The following is an 11,704-nucleotide window of genomic DNA, read 5'->3' as shown; positions in this document are numbered from 1 at the left end:
TTTCTTTTTCTTTTTCTTTTTCTTTTTCTTTTTCTTTTTCTTTTTCTCTTCCACTATAGTCTCACTTTGTTCTTATACTGTAACCGTATGTCCACTGTTGGTCAGTACCAGGGTCACTGGGGAGATGGTACTAGAGTAGATGGATCTGTTTTGATAACACCATTCTTATTTTCTGTAGGAGAAAACTGATTCAGTCACAGAGTTTGGCTTTTTCATATGAAAGAAAGTGGGTCTTTTTGGATGGGGAGCAACAACAAATGAGAAGGAAAGGAAAAAGATCAGTGTATACTCATGCAAGGCAGCATTCAAAGACCTGTTTGTGCCTAAAGGACCTGAACTGCGTTGGAACATACACCTTTGTTTTATTGCATACCCTTTGGAGTGCTTTGCCTCTCAGTCTTGACCTCTAACACAATTATTAAGCCTGGATATTTATTTTTTATTTTTTGAAGTAAGCAGGAAAAAAAATCTATCACATGGAACCACACTGGTATTGACACAGAACCTTGAATTACATAGCAATCTAACTCAGCAAGCTGATAAACTGCTAATTTTTATTATTATTATTTTCAGGTAAACTAGCTATTACAGATAGAGGCCTTAGGATTTCAAACTTGTACTTGCAGAGAGCAGAAGAATATTGAGACTCATATACATGTCCATAGACATGAAGGGTTTTTGTCATGTACCTATAAACAGCAGGTATCCTAATTAATAAAGCAGCACTATAAAATATCAATGTTGTAATAATTATCATTTCTGTTAGAATGAGTGTATCTCAATACTTTATTATCAGTTTTAATATTCAGAGGATTTTTTTTTCAGCAATTTTTGTTTGTCCGTGAAACAGCCCCTTATTATTCAGTGTTTCTGAAAGAAAATCTAAAATAATTGTGGTCTCATTTACAGGTGAAGCTAAGATTGATGGAATAGTAAATCATGAGGTACCTAACTGTCACTGAGCAAATGCAAAACCGTGCATTGAGGAACGAAGAATTAAAGTAATTTGTAAAGAATGTGGCATTACATTTTGGAAAACAATGAATCCAACTTATGCATCTTTAAATGAGGGTGAATTTACATAGCTTGTATGACTTATGTGATCTAAACTGCAACTTAGTGAAATAAAAGAAAAAATGACCAGTCACTGGGATTGTGTGTGCATGCTCAGTACTAAGCCTAAATCATCGCGTTTCTGTAGAGGGAAAATCACTCAATTTGTTATGATACAATTCCATTAAATATATATACATATAAAGACTTCTTACATGAAAATTAATGGGCAAAGGCAGGCAGGTGCCTGACTGTGATTTCTGTGTCTTAGGAGTATCCAGATTGTAGACAAGATGATAGTGATGTTAGTAAATGTAGCACAGCATGAGCATTGAATTTGTGCTGTTTGGGCTCTGAAGTACAGCATTTATAAGCTTCATTGGCATCGTATTTCTAGGACTGTTTTCTGGAAATTTCTGTGACCTATTCCAAGACCTTCCGTGCTACCTTAAGAATATTAGCAGGACTATGAAGAATAAGCCCAAATCCTCTAGCCCTCAGGGAATATATTTTGCTTTCTGGGCAGCTACGCTGAGCCCATTAGAAATACCACTATTTCCAGTAACTGGATGATTATCTACCTATTGCTGATACTGCGTCTGTGACCTCCACCTGTGACACTGAATTTAATTACTGGGCAATGATACACATACGATTTTGCTCAAATTAAATTTAACCCAGAAGAGCAGTTACCCTGGCTGTTATTCTGGGGGAATGTTTGGTTTGGGTGAATTTATAAAGGTATAGCAATGGGACAGCACAAATATTACAATAGGTAAAGCTGTGGAAGCTGGAAGATCACTAGAAAATTATGATGGAAATATTGCACAGTTGATGAATGTCTAGGAGTGTCTAAAACACCTATGCAATGTCACCTCCAGCACAGTCACAGAATCAAGTGGGTTGGAATGGACTACCAGAAGTCATCTAATCCAGCCTCAGTTAAAAGCATGCGCAGTTGGAGCAGGTTGCTCAGGGCCATGTCAAGTTGGGTGCTGATTAACTCCAAGGATGGAGATTCTACAACCTCTCTGGACAGCCTGTTCTGTGTTTCTTCCTCACTCAATTTTTTCCTTAAGAAAAATAAAGATTGCTTGAACCTTGTGGAAGCCAGTATTTACTGACTGACTTCTGTGTGAAAAATATGCATTAAAGAATGAATACCAGAACTTTAAAGTATCTACAGTCCAGTGTCCTGAGGGGAGTAAGGGAGTGAACTGAAATAAAAGGTCTCCAAAGAGCACCGGCAGTCTGCTTACTGGAGACTGCTTGACTGATGAGCTTGTAACTGGGATACTAATCTTGTTTGGACTGTTTGGACCTCATCCAATGAATGGATGAGCATCTGTAGATTGTTTTCAATGAAATTGATAAAGGCAATTAGGGAAAACGGAAGCAAAGTCAATGTATGTTTACACTGCATCTTCACTGGAAAAATTCAAGGCCTGCAGGTTTACAAAGTTGAAAAACTTTGAATTACAAATATATGACCAGGGAGGTCACCTTGTTGAAGTTGTTATAGGCCCTTTTATGACTTTTGTTAGTTTATATTACCTGAAGATCTTCCCTTAATAAATGTGTATAATGACTTAATCTTGACCTTCCTTCCTGAATCATGGAACATTTCTTTAAAAAGATAAAGGTCTCTCAGGACCATGCTTCTTCAACAATATTCAAAAAGTAGGAAGAGGTGTGCAGCCAACAAGAAGGTAAACTTTGACAGTAAAAAATACTTTAAATATATGTATAATGTTTGATTATATGCTGCTTGAAATACTAAACATTCCTTAGTTTCATGAATTTAAATAGATTCATGATTTATACATATACCTTTCCCATAGAAAAGCAAGTCAATGGAATACCATGTAAAATAGTGTTTATTTTTTCCAGTTTCGGGTCTCGTGGTAATTAAGTGCAGTATAGAAATTGTTATTTTTCTGGGAACTAAAACTGACCTTACTTTACCATCAAGGGAGAATTTTTACATGGATAATTCTTACTGTTACTTCATTAATGCTGTATTGAATCGAGCAGTGCTTAGCCTGACTCGAGGATTATTCATCTGACTACTGAATTCAAATAGTATTTCTATAGTATGTGAAATGTTATCATCTTTAATAAGAGGCATTTAATAATCCCTATTTATTGATGGTGACATCTTATGTTCTATTATTTTTATTTCCAAGTGAAAGCAAAACAAAGCGAACCACTCACAGAGGATTCAGCTTTATTTCTTTAAACCTATGCTAGTATGTTGTTAGATGCTCTAATTAGATGTTATGTGATGGTCTTTCAGTGCAAGATGCGTGACTGTTTTGCTTTCATGCCTTCATATTATGCTCCCAGTTAATAATACTTACCAGTAGGAAACAAGGATAAAATACATTCAAGACTACTTTGATCTTTGTCCTCCCTATTGAATAGTTTTGTTTGGTTTTGATGTTGTCCTGCTGCTTATTTGCTAGCTCACATAGTCTAGGAAGATAAAAGATAGAATCAGTAGTTTAGAATCTCTTATCAGCTCGTGCTGAAGCATTTAGCGTTGGTTCTTGCTCTTTTCTCAGTTGGCATGTTCTGTTTAAAACCACCAGTTCTCCCTTTTGGTACTGATCAGTGTATTTCTACTTCAGAAACAATGTGTTCCATTTATCTTTCTGCAAGGTTCTTGCTCCTCATTGTTTGACATAAAAACATAAGATTTCTGGATTAAAATGAGAACCACTGTTAACTGCTGTTACTGCTGCTTCTGTCGCATGTTGGTACTGCCTGCTCCCTGCTGTAATCTGTTATGTCACGACTGACTGTTTTAAAAAGCAGCTCAGGGCAGAAATTTCTTGTTAGTCTCAGAAGATTTGCTTATAGGATTTAATTGCAAAAAAAAAAAGTTGAGGTGAATATGGTTGTATGGATTTAACCCTATGATTACATGTTATCTGAACTCTTGTTGAGTGTTCAAGACCACTCTCACAGTTGGTATAATTCAACTGAGCACAGGGCCTTAGTTGGACAGTGTCTCTCTTTTGCCTCTAGAGCACTATTTCCTACATGTTTCTATCATATTTTTTTAAAGTGACAAAATGCATAGGCATCACCTAAGATGCAGAAAGTATATTCTAACAGTGTTTCAATAACTATATGGCACACAAAATACAGTTCTCTGACAGTAGATAGAAGTCACTCTGAAAAGGAGAAGATACCATGCACTCCTTTAGTGTTGCATTCTGTACCTTAATCAGATATTGGAAAACAGTTTCACCTGTGCTGGGTTTTTAACTGTACTTACCAGGAACTTAAGTGTGCATTACCTTCTCCTTATCATATGGTCCAAGTTCAACTCTATGCTTCATGCATTAACCAGAATGTGGTTGATTTTTGTTTGTTTTTAGCAAACAAAACCTACCATTTTAAAGATGCTCGGTGGAGTACAAAATGCAAAATAACTTAAGGTGTGTTAAAAACAATGAAGCTGAATGAGGCTCATTTGACAACATCAAAAAACATTCAAAGGATCTTGGTCTCCCTTGACTACATACCTCACATGAGTGATTATCTTAACTCTGCTTTTCCAGTGTCAGCTGCCAAGGCAAAAACAACAAATAGCATCTCATGCATTCAAGACAGAAGACCATACCTATATTTGCAGTGTTGTTTTTGAAACTAAATTGTCATCCTTGCAGGTGAAAGCAGCCAAGAAAACAATCGTGTTTCATTGACAAATGCATAGCATAGCACTACTGGTTCATTTCTAATAAGGTGAGGTAATCATTTTTTCAAATGGTTTAAACTTACTACCCTGCTGCAACCTATCACTGTTTCATGCCTGCCACTTCTAAGAAATAGACCTGAACATCATTCACCACACTCTATCCAAACAATGAGCCTGAATCCAATTTATTAGAACAGAATGAACATAGCCTTTAACTTCTCTACAGAGATACTATTGTTAATTAAATCAAAGGCCCTTCCATACACAGTGCTAACAGTTCTAGCCCTGCATCCATTCTCCAAACAGTATACGACATTGATGGATAAACTCAATTAAAGCTTGAGCATTAGAGAAGTAATGTGGAGAGCTGAAGTGATCTTTACCAATCCACCTTTAAAAATTGCAATAAATATTTCAAAATGAAATGTTCATAAATTATGGTGAGGATACCCGTTAGTGAGATTGGATGGAAATTCAATTTAATTATTCTAATTTAGTTTCCTTTGGTTAGGCAATGGCATTTGCTTTCTCTCCAATTGTTATAGTATCTTACAGATGGATTAAAAATATAATGTAAACAGGGCAAAAACCACTTCAACTTTTTCCATAGCTAGCAACGAAGTGGGATCCCATCTGTGATTCAACATTTTCTCTCCATTTGTCTTTTACAAGGTAACTAATATTTTTATGTTATACATGGACAGTATCTTAGACAGTATCTTTCTCTTCCAACCTAGACTATTCTGTGATTCTATCCAAGTATATGTACTAATTGCTGTTAACAGCAATTAGTACATATACTACTAACTCCTAAAGCAAAACACAACAAAGAAACAACAACAACAAAAACAAACAAAAAACAACCAACCAAACAACCAAACCAAAACAAACAAACAAAAAACACATGTACACAACACTGATAAGCTGAATTACTTTCCCTGGAATATTAAAACTGTGCTTGGGGACTGACCTATTGATTGACACAAAATGATTGATTTAGAGAGGAAAAAAGAAAAGCAAAAAGAAGAGGAGGACTGTTTGGTTAAACCCTCCTGCATTTATTGTGAGTGAGATGTCAGTGTCCTTGTCATGTCTGCCTGTACAGAGGGCACTGCTTTTCAGTGTCTTTCACTAACTTCCCTTCACAGAAGGCCTTTAAAGATGGTTTAACTGCTGAGGCAAGATTTTTCTCTGTGTAGAGGAATCTGTCAGATGAAAGGCTTATCATAAAGGATATTTGCATTCCATCAGTCTCCTGAAGCTAGACCTGCTTTTCCGGACTACAGGCAGCTAGGCACAATTTAGTGCAGACCTCAGGCTGTTCTACAGTGTAATGCTGGTAACTGGAAAGTCAAGGAACTACAAATGAAGTGTAAAGCCATGTCTTTGTGGTTTTTCCCCCACCTTGGGTCCTGATTATTTGATTTATAGTTTGTTACTTTACGGTTATTAAGCTTTAATATCTTTTACAAGAAAAATCTACATAGTCAAGAATGAAGTTTTAGGAGATTTTCTCATTTTTAAAACTTCAAAACAGAATTTTGCTGAAACATCCATCTTTATGCTTTTTAATCAGTGCTGTTCCTAGGCTGAAATGTTGATTTTCTCAGGGAAATATTTTAATAGCCATGATCTGAATTTTTTTAGATAGATCTTATTAGGCTTTCGAAAAGCTTTATTTTGGACTTGTGTTTGTATTTTAACAACTCTGATGGCTTCAAAATGGTATAATCCTGCTTGATTTTGACAGGGAGGAATTGAACAAAAAATACCCAATTTTTAAGTACCTGTATTCAAAGATGGCTATTTAACTAATTTTAACTAATTTTAGTGGAAATAATTAAATTACTTCAGACTGCATGAGATACCTTTATTGGGATTGAAACCTGCTAATGTATTAACAGCTTAAAGTGCCTAAATATAAAAGAAGGTGGGAAAACCTTTAATAGTACATTGAAATCAAACATATTGAAAACAGATCCTCAGCCAATGCTTTTCTAGACTCTCAGAAAAGCAGTTTTAATGTGAACACACACTTTCTCCCACCTATCCTCCATTTGTTAAAGTCCTTCTAAAATTATAATGGAAAAGATGTCTGTATATATGATGAAGTAATGTATTTAAATCACTCTTCTCTGAAGATTAGTGACACACAATATTTAAACTTGCTAATCTCACTGATGGGTGCATAAGGAAGACTTGCACATCTAATAGCTTTTATTTAATTAATATGCAATTATTTTTGCAACTGGGAGGATGGTCCCAGTGGCTAAGGTACTTAATTTGAATTTAAAAATCTAGGGTCAGTTTTTGTTTAAGGCTCAGCTATCCTTTGTGGCATAGGCTGGTTTATCTCCATTTCCCTGTGCCCCTGTTCTCCATCTGTAATATAAAGATGAGATTTCCCTCCAAGAGCTTTACAAGTCTAAAAAAAAACTTCATAGCTGTGACAGTTGCAGATGCTGTGGTGAAGTGGCTGACTTCTGTCTCCACAGAGACATGAAATTCATGCAATTTGAGAAAGAATCCACCAGACAACATTAGCCATGTTTCTTACAGGAGGCACTGATGCACCTAATCATCACAAAAAAAACTGGTGACCTTTACAGGAATATCTGCTTCAAGTACGATAGGGGCAAAATCAGATCAGTCTCTGTGTAACCAAATTATCCTTGTCAGTCGGCATGGTGGTGTGTGACCCAATTAAGTGAATATTGGACAGTAATGTTAGTACCAACTTTAAAGGTACAACTAGCCTTTTTTGGTCTGTCTGTTGAAAAAACAGAATTAGGCCAGATTCAGGTAAGAAATATTTCCTACTGTAGGTGGCTTATCCTATGTATTTTTTATTTTTTTTAAGTGCTAGTAAGGATGGGAATGATTTTTTCAGTCACATAAATACCATAAATGCACTTGGGAGCATGAAACAAGATGCTGCTGCCAAACACTTGCCCCCTGAACCCTACTGCTTCTGCCTGTGAGCATGCTATTAAGGAAGTGTGGTGGTGGTGTTTCACTGCTCATGACCTGTCTGGAGTCCTGTTTTGGCCAAATATTTAGCTGTATTTCACTCTGCTATTCTAGATGATCATCTAGTCTCCTGGTGACCTTTCTTATCTTTGCAAGTATGGTAATGATATATTTGCAGAATTTAGGTGCCCTAAACTGAATCGCATTGCTATGGATGAGAGGAAACCTAGGAATTAAAAAGTGGGACAGCTGTTATAGTATCACCTAATTTCTTATATGTGTCCAGGTTTCAGTCCAGTTTTAAAGGAATTTTTAGTTTGCAATGTAAGATGCACAACGGTCTATTAAAAAAAAAAAAATCCCTTTAAATAGCCATATTAATACTTATCTTGATTTCAGGAGAAGAAATGGATAAAAAATTGTTTTTTCACATTTAAAAATTGGTTCATATCAACCAATGACTGAGACTTCAGCTAAGTATTCTTCTCAGCAAACAGTCTCAGAAATCCTTTCAGTCTCCTAAGCTTCATCCAGGCAGTGTGGTTTTTCTCTTCCTATATTATATTTGAGAAATTGGCTGTGGAGGATGTCCTGGATGATCCAAGCTTCAAATAGATCTTTGACTTTATCCCTTTCAGTCAGCCATCTCTGCAGTGAGGTATGACTTGGCATCAGCTTATCAGACTTGTTTTCCTTTGACCTCTGGAAGGTGCTGTTCTGGGAACAAAAGAGCGGCATATTCTGTGGCCATGTCTTTTGTCAGTTCCTTGTGTTGGCATTGCAGGGTCTGGAACAGATGAGCTCCACAGCGATTTTCTCAGGAATATGAACAATAAAAAACAACTCCTCAAGTCACAAATCACACCAGTGTCCTTCAGGAGCACAGTTTGTAAGGTGGATGGTGATTTGTCTGACATTTCGGTTCTAAGAGACTGACCTTATCTTCGTGAGCTCTTTCTGCACTAAAGAAAAAAAAAAAAAAAAAAAAAAGACGCTAAAACTATTGTTGTTCTAATAGAATTGACTGTCAGACAAATCACCATCCCTCTAGCAAATGGTTAGGAAGCCTCTGATGTATTTGCATGCCCATCTAGCATCTACTGGTCTACTTGTAATAGACTACAGGATAATGAATACAATGGAGTTGCGATGTTTGGACTAGTGATAATAGTTCAATCATTTTATCTGGACTGTAGATTATGCTTCTTCCCTCAGCACTAAATATTTTTATATGTTCAAGACCTCTCAAATTTTGGGTCAACAGACACCTTCCTAGAAGACAATTTTCTGAATTCTGTTCATATGTAAGCATACACTACTGGTGTTCTTGGATTCATTAGTTTGGATTTTTGGATTATTGCTCTTTCTTTTTTTTCTTCTTTGTCAAAACTTGGCTAAAAGACTGCTTTTATTAGTATTATTATTTTGTCTTGTGAATCTCTCTCTCTCTCTTTAAAAATATCTAACACATGGGTTCTTTCAAGACAGGTTAGCAGCATATTTGCTCTGTTTTGTTCCTAAATAAAGCAAACCTTTCAAGTTAGAATTCTTCCACTGTAAAATATAATACTAAATAAATGTCAGAAAAAAATTGTCTCTTTTTAAAGTTCACACTCACCTATTTTCTTCCATTTTCATTCATATTAGAGCTTTCCTGGTTACCATCCAAATCATTTTACTTTTTTATTATGTATAGCATTGTAAGGTCAGTCCAAAGTCTGATACTTTTTGCTGTGTAATGGTAGCCTTCTCTATATTTCAGTCAGGCGACGCGCACTGGAGTAAGTCAAGGAGTGAAAGCATAGTTTTCTGTTCTGTCTGTCCTCCACAAGCAGCAGGACAGAGCTTGATGCAAATAACACTCTTTATTTTTTATTTTATTTTTTATTTTTTTATTTTTTTTTTCTGCTTCACAGTTAATGATCTCTATTGGAAAGTTTACTAAGTGATTATGTATTAGGTAGATGTCAAAGAAAGAGCAAGTACATGGTAACGTTTTCGTTTTGAGCTATAGAGATAGTAAATCCTTGGCAACTGTGGAAATTCAACCATGTTTTTGATCTGCTGGGAACTGGTGAAGGAACAATCCTCAGGGTTAGCGACCACCTCACCCCACCGAGCAGTGGGCGTTCTGTCTCAGGGTCTCCCTGTGGCCACCTCCTGCTCAGATGCTTGTCAGTCTGCAGGGTAACATACTGTGGCAATTCCTGTCATGCAAGCACTTATGAGGCATTCAGTAACCCACCAAAAGCTAGTGTATTGCATTTCAGGTAGTGTTGTCTTTTAGGGCCTAACACTAAGAGAAACTACCACAAAATTACCACTTCAGGTGTTGTCCAGCTTAATGGATCCTCTTCCATCAGAAGAATGCTTTGAAGTGTCAGATAATGCTAGGCATTCCTGAGTCTATCATAGCTAAGAAAAAAACTTGAGTGGTACATCGAGATGGAAATCATCTCACCTCCTACCAGACATCTGCAGCGTTATGGCCTTAACGAGCGTGGCCCTAGATTCTCTTGCTGTTGTCAGCAGAGAGAAGTAGAAACATGCTTTAGGGGATATCTGGTACATATCCAGCATTATGATGATATAAATAATTCTGTAGAAGCATCTATTTCTCCAGTAACTATAAAGAAGAAATAATTGGCTGGATTAGAGATGCATGTCTACAATGAAAAGTGTTAAATCCCATTTCTGCTGTTTTTACTGAGGTTTCGCAGATACTCAAGCATCCATTTTTACTGTTAGAGCATCCTAGAGTCCAGCACTTAGCAGTTATTTCAAATATATTACACAGTAACTACTGATACAACAGTGTCAGTATGAAGGGCTGGAAAAATACCACAGATTGTATTGTAAATAGCCTGTAGATAATATATTAAGATCTGATTCTTCGATTAACTCTTTTTATATATGGGACCTGCCTGATTATTAACATTCTGTTATCTCAGAGCATATTCATATGGCTGGCTATAACGCCTTGAATAAGAAATCAGGTTTCTTCAAGATGCAGCAAAGCACATAAATGCTTGCCTAGCTTTAAGCATTCAAGTAGGCATATTTATGCCACAGACAGCCTTAAATACAGGTGTTTGAAGTACCTCTACTGAATCAGGGCCTGCATGTATTCACATCGGAGTTTCATGATTTGTGTGTGAGCAGCAAATGAGCCAAGGAAAATACCGAAAGACTTGCAGCCAGAAAACATGAAAACCAAATTTTGGTCTGCAGAAAATTCTAAAACAATCAAAAGGGTGAAACAGATTATTACTGATATTTTGTATAGCCATTGTATGTAAAGAAGATTATGTAATGAATAAAAGATACTTTCAGGTTAAAAAAAAAAAAAAGCTTTACATGAAATGGGAAACCAATTACCATATGAAAGTTATCAGTTCATATATTCTGTGCCAAATGTGCTTGAAGTATGATTGTCTAAAAGACTTAAAAATACATGATCACTCTGAAGAAAAAGCATTTATAATTTAAATTAACATAATCAGTTCTTGTACCTATAAGCAGTCAATTTTGCATTTAACTAATTTTAATTATTAAGGAGCATTAAGCTTACATTGCAAAGAGGTTTCTATAAAAACAATGGGTACAAATCAGATTATATGGTATATTAGAGTTAAGAAAGATTAAGTGTCATTTACTGATTAAGTTTCTTTAGGCCTAACAGCCTTCAAATAAAATAGGTAAGCCTTCTCTTTTTAAGTGACCATCCTTATCATTAGCTTTCTGATTTGCATTCTCTCTCATTTCAACAGTTTGCTCTGGATACGTTACTCGAATATCACAAAGATTTGAACCAATAATAAAATGAAATGAGCAAACACAGCAGTGAGGATTTTAAATGAGAAAGAAATAAGACTTCATAGCAGATAGTGTAATAGAACTTCCACTGGAATCAATAGGAGTACTCACATGGAGTAACTCTACTGGAACAGGACTCTAAATTACCTGATAATAATT

The 11,704-nt window shown here is 36.0% G+C and overlaps 1 long non-coding RNA gene across 1 annotated transcript in view; it reads left to right on the top strand.

Annotated features, from left to right (window-relative positions):
• Window positions 1-2,708: 2,708 nt before the first annotated feature.
• LOC118167044 overlaps window positions 2,709-11,704 on the top strand; it is a 71,129-nt gene continuing 62,133 nt past the window's right edge. Inside the window, exons 1-2 of the long non-coding RNA XR_004750902.1 lie at window positions 2,709-2,762; window positions 4,731-4,806. This is a non-coding gene — a long non-coding RNA (uncharacterized LOC118167044). The remainder of the gene's footprint in view (window positions 2,763-4,730; window positions 4,807-11,704) is intronic.

This window comes from Oxyura jamaicensis, chromosome 4 (assembly GCF_011077185.1).
Source record: "Oxyura jamaicensis isolate SHBP4307 breed ruddy duck chromosome 4, BPBGC_Ojam_1.0, whole genome shotgun sequence".
NCBI classification, from domain to species: domain Eukaryota; kingdom Metazoa; phylum Chordata; class Aves; order Anseriformes; family Anatidae; genus Oxyura; species Oxyura jamaicensis.
The sequence above is the reverse complement of the archived record's forward strand: the minus strand, read 5'-3'. Positions and strand labels throughout refer to the sequence as shown.